Raw genomic sequence first — 16,216 nt, 5'->3', positions numbered from 1 at the left:
TGGGGGCCATACCCGAAGGGGTGGCTGCAAAAGCGCTGTCCTGGGCCGCCGCTGAGCTCACATACCTGAGTCTTGCCAACCCCACACGGCCCCTGTCACCAGCCTCCCGGGGGGTGCTGGGTCGTGGTGGAAAGGCCGGGCTGGGGGCGATTTATGGGCGCGTGGCGGGGGGTGCGTGGGGGTGCGTGTCCGTGCCGCGGGGTGAAATGCGCGACGGGGGCGAAGTGTATGAGGGTGTGTGCGGGCAGGGAGGGTTCTGTGGGTGCCTGTCCGTGCCTGTCCGTGACGCCTGCGCAGGGGTCAGTGAGGGGAAGGGGTGCACTCGTGCTGCAGTGGGGGTCAGCGCGGCGAGGGGCTGCATTCGTGTGCTGTGGGGGGTGTCAGCGCGGGGATGGAGTGCACTCGTGTGCTGCGGTGGGGATCTGCGCGGGGATGGAGTGCACTCGTGTGCTGCAGGGAGGGGATCAGCGTGGGGAAGGGGTGTGCTGGGGGGGGGTGGGGGGCGGTGACCGAGGGGAAGGGGTGCACTCGTGTGCGTGTGTGTGAGAGCGGAGCGCGGGGCGGCGCAGCGGGGGGGGGGTGCGCAGGGGCGGGCCAGCGGCAGCGGCGCTGCTGGCCCCGGGCCAGCCCGGCGCACTAATACAGCCTGGCGGCTCCCGCCTGACTGACGCCGGCCGGGGCTGCTGCTGCCGCTGCCGCTGCGCCCTGGCCCCGCCGCCGCCGTCGCGCAGCTGCAGCCCCGCTCCCGCCCGCGGCGCGCCGAGACCGCGGCCCACGCCCGGTGGCAGGTAAGAGCGGGGGCTCCCGGGACGGGCGGGAGGGGGAAGAGGGGCTACGGAGGACGGTCCCGCTGGCCCGAAGTTCGCGCCGGGGCTGCCCCTCATCCTTCTCGTGCGCCGTGCCGGGGCGGCGGCGGGCCGGAGCATCCCTCCCTGCGCCCAGCGGGGCAGCCGCGGCTGCGGCCCGCGCCGGTGTCCCGCGGTGTCCCCGCGGCTGCCGGCCCCGGCTCCGCCGTGCTGGGGCAGTGTGCGGGCGGGGGCTGAGGCTGGAGCAGGGGCAGCGGCGAGATGAGACAAACCGACGCCAGGACTGCGAGCGAAAGGAGGAGCGCGGGGAAAAAAAACATTTGTATGGATGGCTAAACGCTGACAAGTCTTCCCGCTGTTAGGTTTTCTTTCCCTCTCGTTCAAGTAGGAGAAAAAAAAAAAAAAAGCAAAACCAAAACAAACCCAAACCCCAACAAAATCCACATGACACGTTTGGAAATACTTTTCCTTTCCGAGGTTATTTTCTGTTCAAGAAATCCCGCTCCTGGACGCGCTCCCAAGCAAAACGGAGCAGAATTGCTGGGACTTGGCTTTCTGTTCCAGCTACAAACGGGGACTCTCTCCTTTTTTTTTTTTTTTTCCTTTGGCTCTGAAGTGAAAACGTTGCTTGTTAGCAAGTAACCAACATTTCCAAAAACAATAGCCCTCAATATGACAAATTGTGAATTATTGTAATTTTATCTCCGTGCCCGGGCAGCTCTAAGTGGAGGGAATTCAAAGTTTGTCTCATTTGTAACAATTTGGGTATTGTGCGGTAACCTTGTGTTTTCCCACTCTGATTTTATGGGTAAATTTATTTGATGCTATCCAGATCTGCTTTAAAAGGGGTATTAGTGGGAATAAAAATAAATGACACACACATGGACGTGTGCTCACACACGCACACGCACGCGTGCTGTTAATTACTTACGCCTTATAAATTAGTGAAAAGGAAAATTTCAGCCTGGAATGGTCAACTTTTCAGTGACTGAGCTCTCCCTTGGCAGAACTGAGAAATTATATGTACGGCTTGGGAATGCATTCAAATGTGAGGTGGTGTGGGAAGGACACTGCAGATACAAAGTATTGGAACTTGTGTTATCTCCTACGTGTGGAAATGTACATCCGTGTACACACACGTTTGTGCGGTAGGAGTGATCTTCCCATCTTCAGGAGTATAAGCTGAAGAAAGGGCTGCAAAATTCTCCCCCTCAGCAATAGTAGGACAAATGTCATCACTCGAACAAACCTCATCCGTTTTAATCCAGCCAGACAACTCCCTTCTTTCAGATTTGATAAGTACCAGTGTCTGGCTGGTTCATGCTTGCTTCCTGTTAGGTTTTAAAGCAGAGTCTGAGGATGTTTGTGGTTTGTTGTTGGTTTGTTTGTTGTATTTGGTTTTTTTTTAAATATTGAGTTAATTTGACTTAGTAGCTAAAATAAATGTGTCCAAAAATATATTATGAGTTGTATCAGGGAGGCTCTCTTGTGTGATATTTACTGAGTCTGGCAGTAGTTCACATTCCCATCTATCCTTTGTGGTGGAGTTAAAAGCATTTTCTTCTTCACTTTCTTAGCTCACACATATAGCTGACAAACAGTAGTTCTGCAAAAATGACTGGAGTAAGGGTCAAGTGTATCTTATCATGAATCCTTATGATAATCAGGATTTGTACATTTATATGAGTTGGAGATAGAAGCTTTTATTTAGGTGCAGCATTTGAAATGAACACATACAAAGCTGTCAACTGCACAACTTTGTGAAAAAGTTGAGTATTAATATTTTATGAAGACACTTTCCCGAGGCTGAGAGGCAGGGAGACAGGTGCCGAGTATCTGCAGAAGTTGGGAACATGTGTAGAGGAGTTGAGTAGCACCTTGGGTTTGGAAGCTGTTCTCACAGAAGCTGGCAGGAGTGCCCCATATTGTCTTCACTGGGTACAAGAGGAGGCCTAACTCACTAAAACAAGAGTGTCGAAGTGTCAGTATAATGTATCACATAACATCTGGACAGCTAATCCTCCTTTCTCTCCTTTTATTCTTCCACAGGCTTTCTGCATCTCGCATTTGAATCCTTCGCTATCTGCTGTTATCAGCCCAGGAGATAGGGTGTCATGTAATCCTCTCTCCTGAATGCTAAAGTGCTGTAATTTTGATGGCCAGGCTAATCTGTCTCTATAAAGTTTTATTTTTCCATTGTTAAATTCAAAGGACAATGACTACTAATTACAAGTGACCTCTAACCAAAACACTAGCTAGAGTTTATCTGCTGGTGCTGATACTGGCTAACAGTAATTCCAGCATCTGCAGTACTAGGCACCCTGTTTCAAAGAAACTTGTCAGAATAAGGGGAGCCAGAAAGGGAAAAAAATTATTTATGCTCTGGGTGATTTGTCTGCTGCAAAAGATAGAGTAAAAGTGTGCAGAGATTCCTTTTGCTGTGAAGTGTACCCCTTACAAATAATAGTTACAGGGATGGGGAAAAAAAAAAAAACCCTCATAATAAATATTTTAACCAAAAACAGCACAGCAAAAGCATACATGGAAAAGGTTGTTCTGGTAGACTGCCTGGTTTCCTGCTGCAGGCAAGTATAAAGAATCATTAGTGTTATTGTACATTAACAGCAAAAGATAGTAATAACAATGACAATTTGAGAGAATCATTGCTGTCCTATTACTGTCTCTGAGAACATTTGTTGTAAGGAAGCATTAGACTCTGAATACAGTATAATACAATTATTTTTTCTAAAATATCCCAAATTATTTCCCATCATATGTTTTGTCTATCATATTTGAATGGTTCATGTGGGAATTTTACAGATGAAGAGATGAATGAGAGTCTAGAGCCCTGTGTATTTGTTATTGCAGCTGAAAACCTTGCTGTGCTTTTGCAGATGAGTGGATTTTGCAGACTGCGGGATCAGAGCCCTGGCTGAGATCCTGACTAACACACGTATGTGTTTAAATCGAAGCAGGTGAAACACTGTCTGCCCAAATTTTGTGCCAATAACTGTGATTTTTAGACAGATCATTCTATAGGACCCCTGTCAGGTTTCTGCAAGAACTATTGCAACATCTTAGATGTAAGATTTCGCAGTTTGCTTTGAGTTTCAGCTCTTCTGGACAAGGGCACGGCAAGGACATGGTGGAGATGGGCACGGAGTGGAGTTGGTTTCCCAGTTTATCCAGTCACCTCTACTTAAAAACACAATTCAGAAGAAGAAAATCTGTTAATCTCTGTTTTTCTGAGGCAGCTTTAGGATTAAACTTTGTTTCTGACTGGGAGGAGAAATGCCATATCTTTCTCACGTCATTCTCTCCAGAACTTGTTTCCTTCCCACTCTCTTTGCTTGTTGGTAGCATCACCATCTTCCCCACTGCCAATCTTATCATCATCTTTGCCTCTTCTGTTTCCTTACAGGTTGTGGTGTTCCCAGATATCTCTTGACATTTTTTCTTCTTGTTACTTCTTACTCCTTCCTTTTGTTTGCATCTGCCAAAGCATTAGTCCACACTGTGGCAACCTTCCAGCTTGATACTGCAACCTCCCGTTTCACAACAAGCTCTTTTCTCCCACCTACATTCTGCTCCCAGCCAGCATGACCCCTGCCAAAACCCTGCATCTTTTGCTTTTCATTCTGAAATGTCTCCATGTGGACTCTTGTTCTGGAGTCTCTCTCTATGACTGATCTTTGTTTAGGCTTTGAAAATGTTCCTCACTTCCAGAGTTCTCCAGAACTGTTGGCCTCAGACTCATCATCCACTGAAAGAGAGAAATGAAGAGGGAAGAGAATTAACAGACACTTGGGTCATTGCAATTTGTTCTGCTTCAGGCTTCCTTTCACCCTGATTACCTGACTACAATAGGAGGCAGATTGGCCATTTCTTGATAGCATTTTTTTGGATTTGTTTGGCCTGGTGCTGTACTTGGTCATGCTGCCATGCTGTGCAGAACTGAACAGCAGGTAGGGAGCTGGTGGTGCTGGTACCCTTTCCAGAAAGTGGTGTCTGCTAATAGCAAAGCCCCATGTAGTGAAGAATCCTTTTTAACGCAAATAACCTTGCATCTGAAGTCAATACTTTGCAAAGGTACTTAATCTTTTGTGTATATGTTTTCATGCCCTGCTTTTCCTTAACAAAAAAAAAATCTTTCTTTTATTTCAAAGCATTCCCATGCAGCTCATCAGTTCCTTGTCAAGAGCATTCACAGTGCTTTACAAAGCCATCCCCATCAGGGTACCTGTATAGCATGCAGAAACTAAGGCACCAGAGGGAAAATAATTTACCCAGAGGCCCATGGCAGGATGCAGTCCCACACACTGCCCAGTAGGCACAAGCAGTTCATGTGGCTTTTTGAGATTCCCTTATGATTACTTGCTAGCCTGGCCTATCCAAACCTACTTGTCTCTGTCAAATTACTCTGGCCCAGCTGCCAACATGCAGTTTCTTACCCTGCAGCACATATGAGGTAGCTAATTTATCTCTCTCTCATCAAGAGATCTTGAATTACTTCACACAGGGCATGAGGCTTCTGCAGGGACATCTAGAGTAGAGAAACCAAAATTCACTGCTGTGTGAGGCAGTAGCCTGTGGCTTCCATGTCTGCCTTAATGCATGTCCTGCCATAAAACAGACAAAGAACATTTGCTTTACTCTTTTCCCCTGTGGACACTGTAAATGTACAACCAGATGCTGAGACCAAGACTTCTTGGTGGTGGTCTGCATGGGTTGCTTGGGCTGGAGGGGCTGCATGGGGCAGAGCTGAGTGCAGGGAGGGTAGAGGAATGGGAGAAATAGCCCTGAGTTTTCCTTGAAGGGTTTTCCTTGAACTCCTGGGTTTGGAGATGGGAGATATGTTTTTTTAAAGACTCAGAGCCCCATTTCTGCCTTTTGCTTAGTGTTTGTTTTCTGAGGCTAGTTGTTAGAATGGCATGCCGTCTTACATGCTAAAGAGAATCCAGCCCTCATTTTATACACCCAGTCCCAAATGTAGGCATACAAAGCCTGTTTAATCTCATAAGCAAGTGTTCTGGTTAAGAGAGGAGCTGAGCACCCACATCTTCACTGAAATCACTGGCAATGGCCAACTGTCTCCTCCTTTCTCCCCACATGAGGGAACTAGATAGACAAGTTCTTGTTCCTTTTGTTCATAGTCCTGTTGTGAAATAACTTCTACAGGGAGCCCAAGCATATCCAGATTTTTTTCATGGAAAATGCCTCAGTGCTGTTGCTTGGGAGCATTGGCCCCTTGTCCAAGGCAATCCCTGCCACTGAATGAGCTCTTTACGTGGATAAGACATGCTAATACTAGTGCTTACCTGTCCCCTGTACTCTTATTTTTTGCGGTTCTCCAAGACATCAGCCCTGTGGGTGCTCCACCCTTCCGCCCTCCTGCAGGGTTTCACAAGCCACCGAGGGCTCAATTAGCACAGATTGCTGCGGATGTTCGTGCAGGAGAACCTCTATGTCAATCTTACTGCATTAGCAATTTCCCACAGTGATGCACAATGAAAGCCTTTTAGGAAAACCAGATATATATGTGATATGGTTTGAACACAACAAGGTGCTAATGTTATTCCATGGAAAGCTGCTACCATAGTGTAAATGGAAAGATTTTTTGGTTGTGAAACGTGTCCCCTCATTTGCATTTAGCTGGGCCTTCTCACCTGGGAGGAAGGGGAGGTGGCCGACAGTACAGCTGCTCCCTCTCAAGGCCTGCGGTCAGTCCGAGGAAATACTGCTGGAAGTTCTTCCTTTTGAGTGTTTTATTGGTGACCTGTATGATATATTGATCTGTATTTCACTTGCCAAGCTGTGTAATGCTAAGTCTTCTGCAAAAGATGTCTGCTGTGTTAACACCATACGTAACCTTTCAGGCAGACCTCCTAGACGTGTGTGTCTCTGCGACCTGAGGTGTTAGGCAGGGAGTCTGTGTGCCAGGCCACAGCTAGGAGCGTGGTTGGAGGGTGCCCTGCCAACATGAGGTGCATAGGGGCAACAGGGTCCCCAGCGAACTCCCAGTGTCATGAGTTATCTCTGACTTTGTGGCATTGGATACTTGGCACACTAGGCAGCAGATCTCAAAAGAGTGAGGGGCAGACCGCACATAGGAAGAACCAGGTGCTAGTTTCCATGATGGGGACTAGAGCTCTCAGGTCTGCCAGTGAGAGCCAGCCTCCCATCAGTTTTACTTGTTCTCCCAGGAAATGAAGGTAACACAGAATCATGGAATAGTAGGGGTTGGAAGGGACCTCTAGAGATCATCTAGTCCAACTCCCTGTTAAAGCAGGTTCACCTAGATCAGGTCCCACAGAAACGTGTCCAGGCGGGTTTTGTAAACCTCCAGAGAAGGAGATTCCACACTCTCCCTGGGCAGCCTCTGCCAGGGCTCTTTCACCCTCACAGGAAAGAAGTTTTTCCTTAAGTGGAACTTTGTGTTCCAGCTTATGCCCATTACCCCTAGTCCTGTCACTGGACACTACAGAAAAAAGTGTCACCTCTTCCTCTTGATATCCACTCTTTATGTGCTTGTAAGTGTTGATGAGGTCCCCCCTCAAGTTTTCTCTTCTCCAGACTAAACAGCTCCAGGTAGGTCCCACAGCCTTTCCTCATAAGAGAGATGTTACAGTCCCTTGATCATCTTGGTAGCCCTTTATAGCCCCTGTATTTGGCACCGTGGTGAACCTCACCCAGCTGGCTGTCAGGTCTCCTGTTAGGTAGATGGGATGTGCTACCATATAGCACAAGGAGAACAGTTGCTTTACCCTTTTCCTGTGTGGGCACTGTAAATGTACAACGAGAGCTCCAAAAGTGCAGTCCTTTCTGTCAACTTATGACACTAGACTTTCAGGATAGGTTCCTATCAGACTTGAGTGCCACAGCTTTGGTGAAGTAATTGTTCTTTAGATGTATCCTTATTCACAACATTCTTAACGTCTAACTCTAAGCAAATCCTTTTCCTAAAATGGGTATTTGGGAATGGCTCCAAGAATGCTAGTGATTGATAACAAGGATTACAGGATCTGATTAGTGTGGATACAAACTTTAGGCTAGCAATGAAGCTGCAATTCTTTTCTAGTCCCCTTCTTCCTTTGTGAAGTGTTTGTTCTTGAGGCACTTGGCTCCATGCTTTGTATTAGAGACAAGTCAGCGTTTATTTTAAAAGCAGGAATTCTATTTTTTGCTTATTTCCAACCGTTCCATTTTTAGAAGCACTGATGGGCTTTGCTACAGTTTCTCTGGGAATGGTGGGTATGTGAGGAATGCAAGACTGACTGTCTATAAAATAGGGATAACCAGAGCCATGAGAAGACATTTTGGCTCCCCAGGGCAGGTTGATGCACCGCCTCATCATTTCCTACTGCCTCCTGCCTTCTCCTACAAATATGCCCTTGGAGCAGCCCCATGGAAAATGTACTTCTTAGCCTCTGGCTCTGTGGGAGGAAGGCAACTGAGAGGGGGACTCTTCCTCAGAGCTGCCGATCTGAGCCTGAGGAAGGCAGCCACAGGAAGGGGTAAGGCAACGCCTGGGTGAATGGGCCTTCCTTCTGCCTGCGGGGAGCAGGGTGTGGGGCAGAGAAGAGGATGTGTCCCTGTGGGATTGCATCTCAGAAACTTTGGTGTGGCCCAGCCAGGGAACAGTGTGGTTCACTCCATATAAACATCACAGTCACTGGTTTCCTTTAAAAAATTAATACTGAGGAAGGAAGTGCAGTCAGAGAGAGATTATAGTGATAAATTGGTCCGGTCTCATATTTTTGCAGAGGCTTTGGTTGTGGTAATTTTGTGGGGTGCTGTCAAATATTGTGGGAGATTTTCAAAGGCAAAAATCAGTGAGAATTCCAGTCCTCTGGTTTGGGTTTACCCTGAGCAGCTGGATGCAAGTAGCCCAGAGGCCAAAGCTAGTGTAGCTGTGTTAGCCTAATGCTGCATGAGGCATTTTTGCTTGGTCACAGTAGGGGACATAGTGTTGGAAGAGCTCATCTCAAAGAGTTTTCCAGTCCTTTCTTCCTCCCCAAGGCCAGCACAGTTATTCTTGAAGGAAGCTGTATCCCACTGTGTCACTATCCTATTCGTATGTTCTTCCTGTTTCTTCAAGGGGACACATAAGACAGATAGCCCCTGTCCTGCTTGGGACAAGTTTTTTTGCACATTAATTTAGAGTTACAATGTCTATACCCCTCTGTCCTCCCCATCTTAAGTCATACTAATAAAGCTTTGTTGAAGCATCTAATGATGTGCTCACTCAGAGTGGTCCCACCACAGGAACTGCTACATCCCTTCCCAGTCAGACATCATAGGCATACCAGAAGTGAGCTTAGTACTTAGTTTTCTTTTGTGGTGGAATTTATGCCTCTTAAACACATCCACGAGTGTTTGGCCTATGGAAGTTCATGTAGCTGTGTTGATGTGTGCAGTGTATAATACTTGAATCTTTCCTTCTTTATAGAAATGAGAATGTGTTATTCCCGTCAAGAGAAGCTGGACGATGCTGAATAGATGAGATAATATTTGGTTGATTTCATGAGCTCAGAGAAATTATTTGGATGTCATAGATTTTTAGTCACTGGCATCGAATTTTTTCCTTATTTTATCAGGGAGGCAGTGGGTTGGGTGAAGGCTCCACAGTGTGAATGAGTGGACTGAGACGCATGAAGCGTTGTGAGATTTGCTCTTTGAAAATGACGGCTTCACATAAAGTTCAATGTGGAAGGGACTTTCAGAACAAACTTGGAAAGAAAAAAAAGAGAAAATGAATTTCAGAAGTTTGCATTATTCATTTAAGCTCATAGGAATAATCAGTGAGGTATTGCCAGGGCTGTGTGAAACATGGATACATTTGAGTCTCAAGTACTTTACCTCCTATCATTGCAGCTGTTTTCAATTGGAGCAGTGCGAGGTCAAACCAGGAAGAAATTTAATTTCTTAATTAAAGAAAAAAAAGAACAACCTTCTTTACATCTCATTTAATTAAAAGGCTGGATGTCAGGTTCTGTGGTTGTGGAAGAGCTCGGTAACATTGTAATGAATAATTCATTCACTGTATTTTGTCAGGTGCAAAAGACAGTGGTTTCAGATAGGTTCATAGTAGCACCCTTATCTAGTGGGTCTCAAACATAAAAAAGAAGCCCCAGGGGATGGCAAATGATGTTGTGGGTGCCACATCCGATTCTGTTGTGATTTGGTCATGGAGCGGCAGACTTCTGTCTATAATTGTCTGACTGCTCTGTTTTCCAGCCACATACATCTCCAAGAACTGCAGAGCTTATGTCTAGACGACCCTCTAAGAAGTCTCCCTCTGTGGCCGGACTGAGCTGTGCAGTGACACCAGACTGATGATGTCAGCCATTTGTGAGACTGACAGACGCACCTCTCATGGCTCGGTTAACTGAGGCTGGCGCTCTGCGTGGAGCTTTGTTCCAAGAGCAGATGCATACCCACATCTGCGTACACCTGTACTTACACACGTGTGCACAGATAGGCTTTTGAAGGAGGCTGGACACTGTGCTTTTACACAGTTGTGTTTTAAGCCTGTTTTTGTTAGGATCCATGCAGTTTTCCTTTCTGACTTCTGCATAAAGCTTAGGGTGAAATGTAACAAGAGCTGGTACAATTCCTCTGCTGTGCCCATGGGAATGGAATTAGAGGGAACTTCATCAGCATGTTGGCTTACACAGACGTTCTGCTGAGGGGTGATGCAAGTCCTGCCCTACACAGCAGATCCTTTTTATATTAAATGAGATGTAAATTTCCCCAGATGTTTTCAATGTGGAAGTGTCAGCATGCTGCCATATTGGACACAGAGGAGAGCACGTTTAATTTTGGTGAGCTCTGGAACCTGTCTTAGTGCCTTCAGCAGGATCTGCCTGCAGTTAAGACTCAGTAAGCCCACAATAGCGGTGTTTCATCTACTTTCCTTTGCTTTTGGTGCATCAGGCTTTTTAATAGCATAGTGGAAGTTACTGAAGTTAAGTTCCTGGAGGAACACATTTCTCCTGTTAACCTGAGGACCTACAGGATAGTTCTACAACAGAGAGTAAAAAATAGGCTTAGGAGTTAGAGAAAGTATCGTAGTCCCTTCCACTTTATGTCCATGTTGCTGGGTCTTTGTAGTGGTTTTGCTTGGGCCGGGTTTTTGATAGCAAGAGGGGCTACGGGGTGGCTTCTTTAAACAAAGATCTGCCAGAAGCTTCCCCTGTAGCTAACAGGGCTAATGACAGTCAATTCTAAGATGGATCCTACACCTGACCCAGACCTGGCCAATTAGTGACTGAGGTAATGCCTCTGTGATTAATGTATTTGAGAAGGGGAAGAAGTTGCTGTGCAGTTGCTAAACTGCAGCAGCAACAGGGAGGGAGAATGTGAAAACATCTCCACAGACACCAAGGTCAGTGCAGAAGGAGGGGGAGGAGGGTGCTTAGGCACTGAAAAGGCTCCCCTGTGACCTGTGGTGTAGTCCATGGTGCAGCAGCTGTGCCCCTGCAGTCCATGGAGGCCACCGGGATGCAGAGATCCAGTCACAGCCTGTGGAGGACCCCACACCGGAGCGATTGGATGCCTGAAGGAGGTTGTGACTCTGTGGGAAGCCCATGTTGGAGCAAGTTCCTGGAGGGACCTGGGAGTCTGTGGGGAGAGAAGAGCCCACACCAGAACAGTTTGCTGTCAGGACTTGTGATCCTGTGAGGGACTCAGGCTGGAGCAGTCTGTCCCTGAAGGACCATTGTCCTGGTGAGTGACCGACATTGGGGCAGGGTATGAGGAGCTGCCTCTGTGGGAGGCCCCATGCCAGAGCAGTTCATGAGGAGCTGCAGCCCATGGGAAGGACCCACGCTGGAGAAGTTCATGGGGGACTGTCTCCTGTCAGGAGGGACCCCACACTGTAGCAGTGGGAAGTGTGAGAAGGCCTCCCCCTGAGAAGTAGTAGTGGCAAAGTCCATCTGTAATGAGCTGACTGTAACCTTCATCCTTCATCCCCTGCACCGCTGTGGGGGGAAGGAAGGAGAGTCCTGGGAAGAAGGAGAGGTGGGGGGAGGTGTTTTGAGATTTGATTTTATTTCTCATATCCCCGTTCTTGTAGTTTATTACTAAATCAAACCTTTTTCTCCTCAAGTTGAGTCTGTTTTGCTCATGACTCATGACTGCTGAGTGATCTCCCTGTCCTTATCTCAACACACAAACTGCTTGTTGCACTTTTCTCTCCCCTGTCCAGTTCAGGACAGGGAGTGATAGTAAGACTTAGTGGACACCTGGCACTCAGCCAGGGCTAAACCACCACGGTCTTATCATCCTAACAGTCATTCAGACTTGAGTTGAGACTCATCACACCCAGCATTATTGAGGGTATTCAGTGCCTGATTTTACTGTTCTGTTTCCTAGATGTTTGCCTTTCAGTGGAATGGTCTGTGCCATGCGCACACATGTTTTTCTCAAGTAGGTGAGAAATGAATGTCTAACCATTTTTGTTCTGTTTATATCGCCAAGTAAATTCTACTGAAAGGCTGCTTCCATACTAATAAATTAAACATGCCTAGTACTGTTCTTGGCTTTGAGGCTGACTGGGATGGAGAGGCTTACTTCCATGCAGCATCTGTCTTACCTTCCAAAATGGGATGACTCTGCAGACTTCTTACTGGGATTGACCCTTTGTCCCTTGAACTATGCTCAAGTTGTTTGGGAGAGTGCTACTGGCACAGACCAAAGCCATTCCAGAGACCATGTTAATAATTTAAGCTCTAGATAATCAAGTTCCAGTGGCCAGAAATGTTCCTCAGCACTGGATTACCCATAGCTAAGGTAGGCACACCACATTTAGGGGAGCCAAAGCAAAGCATGGGTGAAGCATTTCCAGGCCAGCTTTCTGCAGACTGCTCACATGCCATGTCATCTACCTCTTCACTAAAGCAAGCTTCAGACCTTAGGCTTAAACTTGGTGGTGGAATAAAGCTTTACAGCATAGGAGACTGACTGTGTTTGGTGTTTACCAGCCAAAGCACTCCTAGTAGTCTCAGAGGAGGGAATCGTGTTAGGTACGTACCCTGAATGATTCCTGACTCATGATAACACATGATAGTGTCTCTGAGGGAGACAGAGGTGTCTGGACCAGAACTTCCATCATGGTATAGCCCAGGGCTTGATATGTGTGGTGGGGATATGGATCAAAACTGTAACACTTCCCTCCCACCCACCACTCTGAAGCAATGGGAATCAGGAAATAGGGTGGCCCATCAGTGTGGAAAATACATCAGATATAGTTTTGAAACGTTTCAATGTTGGAAGTTTCCAGCTGGGTAGGCAAGTTACCTGTTACAAAAAGCATACAGCTTAAGCAACTGCTCTCCTGAAACACAGCAGTTAAATTGTGAATTGACGTCTCTAACGTTACAGCCCTGGAGCAGAGTGGCTACCTAGGTATTTTATAATGGAGTATCTAAGCCTAGCAGCGTGGGGTTTAGTCTGCTGAATAGTATGCAGTAGTATGTAATTCAATAACATTAAACTAGAATGTTTTGATAATAATATTATTTGAAAGCTGTTTAGTTTATTTAATACCATTTATATTTGGTATGTCAGTTGAATTGGGGGAAAAAGAGATTTTAGAAAAAACAGAGGGGAGTGCGGTAAGAAATTGTGGAATGTGCTTATCTGAGACTGCATCACATGGTCTGCAAAGCACGGCTTTTGCTTTTATACACATGGTCTTGGCGACTCTCCCACTTGCAACAATAGTGCTCAGGCTCATACTGATGTCACTGTTGAGTTATTTAATTTGACTGAACGAGATTTATGTGTTTATTTAAAACCTTGGTCAAAATGGAAAAGAAAATCTCGAGACAATACTTTAGGTGAACATGTATGTTTTGGTGTCTGATGGTTGTAATGTTGCATTAACTTATCGAGAGCAGTTGTTTACACATACTCATTCCTGGGAGACCCCCCTCAGATAAGAAACATGAGCCATTTTCTCTCTGAGCTTGGGGCAGAGACTTTTACACCTCTTCTGGTCCTGCGGACTTTCATCTCAGACTGTCTTCACTTCCCGTTGCTGCTTTCAGGGCTGATCCACAGAGATCCCAGCGTTGTTTCCTTTTCTCACGTGAGGGTGAGGTTTGATGCCGCCAAAAAATGACAGCTGTATGATGGTGGATCCTCCCCAGGTTCTCACCAGGGCATCGAGGGACAGATACGTCCACTGCTCGGGATGCCTAGGTGGGGCAGACCCTGGGCTTGGTAGACTGAGACAGCTTCTGCAAAGGGAGTATACTGCCTGCCTAAATTTTATCCACGTTATGTAAAACATCCATGTTAGGTAAAATATCCATATTCTGAAAAACATAATGTGGATCCAGGTGAGGGCATTTCTGCCATTGTCAGGACCGTCTCTTGATAGCTGAGTACAGCTGGACGTAACACTGTTAATGTAGAAATTGCGTAAGCCAGAGGTCAATGCTGTGGTGAGTGCCTGAAGCAAGGTGTGCCTGCTCTTCCTTCCAGTTTCATAGTCGCTCTGTTCATATTTTCATGCAGCCTCCTGTTCACTGGTGCTTGGAATATGGATTTCTTGGGGAAACGAAGGGCAACGAAGCTGGTGAAAGGTCTAGAGCACAAGTCTTATGAGGAGTGCCTGAGAAAACTGGGGTTGTTTATCCTGGAGAAAAGAAGGCTGAGGAGAGAACTTATTGTTACAATTACCTGAAAGGAAATTGTGTTGAGGTAGATGTTGGTCTCTGCTCCCAAGTAACAAGAGCAGGACAAGACGAAATGGGTTAGAGTTGCGCCAGTGGATGTTTAGATTGAATATTAGGAAATATTTATTCACCAAAAGGGCCGTCAAGCATTGGAACAGGTTGTCGAGGGAAGTGGTGGAGTCACCATCCCTGGTAGTAGTTAGAAGATGAGTAGATGTGGCACTTAGAGACATGGTGTAATGGTGAATGTGGCAGTGCTGGGTTAACAGATGGACTCGATGATCCAACCTAAATGATTCTATGAGTCTATGATTAGTATCTGCTTCTTGGGCTTGTGACTTGCCAAAGAGTTGCCTCTGTGCTTTTCACTTGTGGTCCCAAGTGCTTCCATCTCCCTAGCGCTGTGAAAGGCTTTTGGGAATTTGAGACCCCATCTTCATCATTGCTGCTCTTGTGGAAGAAGGGAGAAAGTTCCTTATGTTTACATGTATCTGAATTTCTCAGAGTTCTGGATGTCCTAGTGCAATGGGGCAGAGGAATGGGCTTGATAACAAACAGAAGGGATAGGACAGAAACAGCTCTTGGCTGTCATCAGTCCTCAGAAAAACATTGCATTGTTGTCTAAGAGACTCTGATGCCCTGGCCACATGTGCTTACCTTGTAGCATACTCTAGAGCTGTGTGATGCTGAGGATATCAGACTATGCTGAGGAACCAGTCTTTGGAATTGGCCTTCTGTCTCATTATGTTGTACCTGTACCTGCACTCACAGGATATTCAGCATTGCACTGCAGAATGATACAGTTTGTGAAGCATACCAGGCGATATCTCCGTCTCTGTAGTGGCTGCATATGAGCAGTGCTGAAAACTGTATCCTTTACTGTTGGGGTGCAAGAAGGACCCAAGTGCTCCGACAAGGGTGGATGGATTAGGGTAGTCATGGAGTTGCTTCTCTGGAGGCATATATTTAGAACTGCCCCTACTTCCTGCTTTAAGTGCGCTCTGTATAGTTCAGACCTTTGAACTTGGTATGCACGAGGGGTCCATGAAGTGTATTTAAAGCAGTAAATAGCTTGACATGCAAGGTCATTTTTCCTCAGTTCCAGTCAGTGGAAATATGTAATTTTCAGCTAAAATTAGGCTGACTCAATCTACATTAAAAACAAAAAGAACAACTCTCAAGAACTGAACTCTTTCTGTTGGACTTTGTCAGATGAAGCAACTCCAAGCAGAAATAACTCAGGATCTGTCCAGCACAAACCATGTACTAAAGTTTGTGATTTTCCTCCAAAAAACTGTGAATTGTTGGAAGGGGAAAAACAGACTAGTTCTGCAAAGAAGGTTTTTCTCTTGCAGGTGAAAAAATGTAAATTCATGGAAACATAGAATCATAGGGGTTGGAAGGGACTTTTAGAGATCATCTAGTCCAACCCCCTCTGCTAAAGCAGGTCCACCTAGATGAGGTCACACAGGAACGTGTCCAGGCGAGTCTTGAAGACCTCCAAGGAAGGAGACTCCACACTCTCCCTAGGCAACCTGTGCCAGGATTCCATTACCTTCACAGTGAAATAGTTTTTCCTTATATTTAAGTGAAACTTTTTGTGTTCCAGCTTCATCCCATTACCCCTTGTCCTGTTGCTAGATACCATCAAAAAAAAGGATGTCCCAACCTCCTGACATCCACCTTTTATATACTTGTAAATAAGATTCCCCCTCAATCTCCTCT

At 46.3% G+C, this 16,216-nt stretch overlaps 1 protein-coding gene across 2 annotated transcripts in view; it reads left to right on the top strand.

Annotated features, from left to right (window-relative positions):
- Positions 1-682: 682 nt before the first annotated feature.
- The window catches only part of SMAD9 (SMAD family member 9), a 46,007-nt gene continuing 30,473 nt past the window's right edge, over positions 683-16,216 (top strand). For both annotated transcript variants that reach the window (XM_061993870.1, XM_061993854.1), the window contains exon 1: positions 683-788. The gene's annotated coding sequence lies outside the window, so the exon portion shown is untranslated. The remainder of the gene's footprint in view (positions 789-16,216) is intronic.

Source organism: Colius striatus, chromosome 1 (genome assembly GCF_028858725.1).
Source record: "Colius striatus isolate bColStr4 chromosome 1, bColStr4.1.hap1, whole genome shotgun sequence".
NCBI lineage: Eukaryota > Metazoa > Chordata > Aves > Coliiformes > Coliidae > Colius > Colius striatus.
This window is presented reverse-complemented; position numbering and strand designations above follow the sequence as displayed.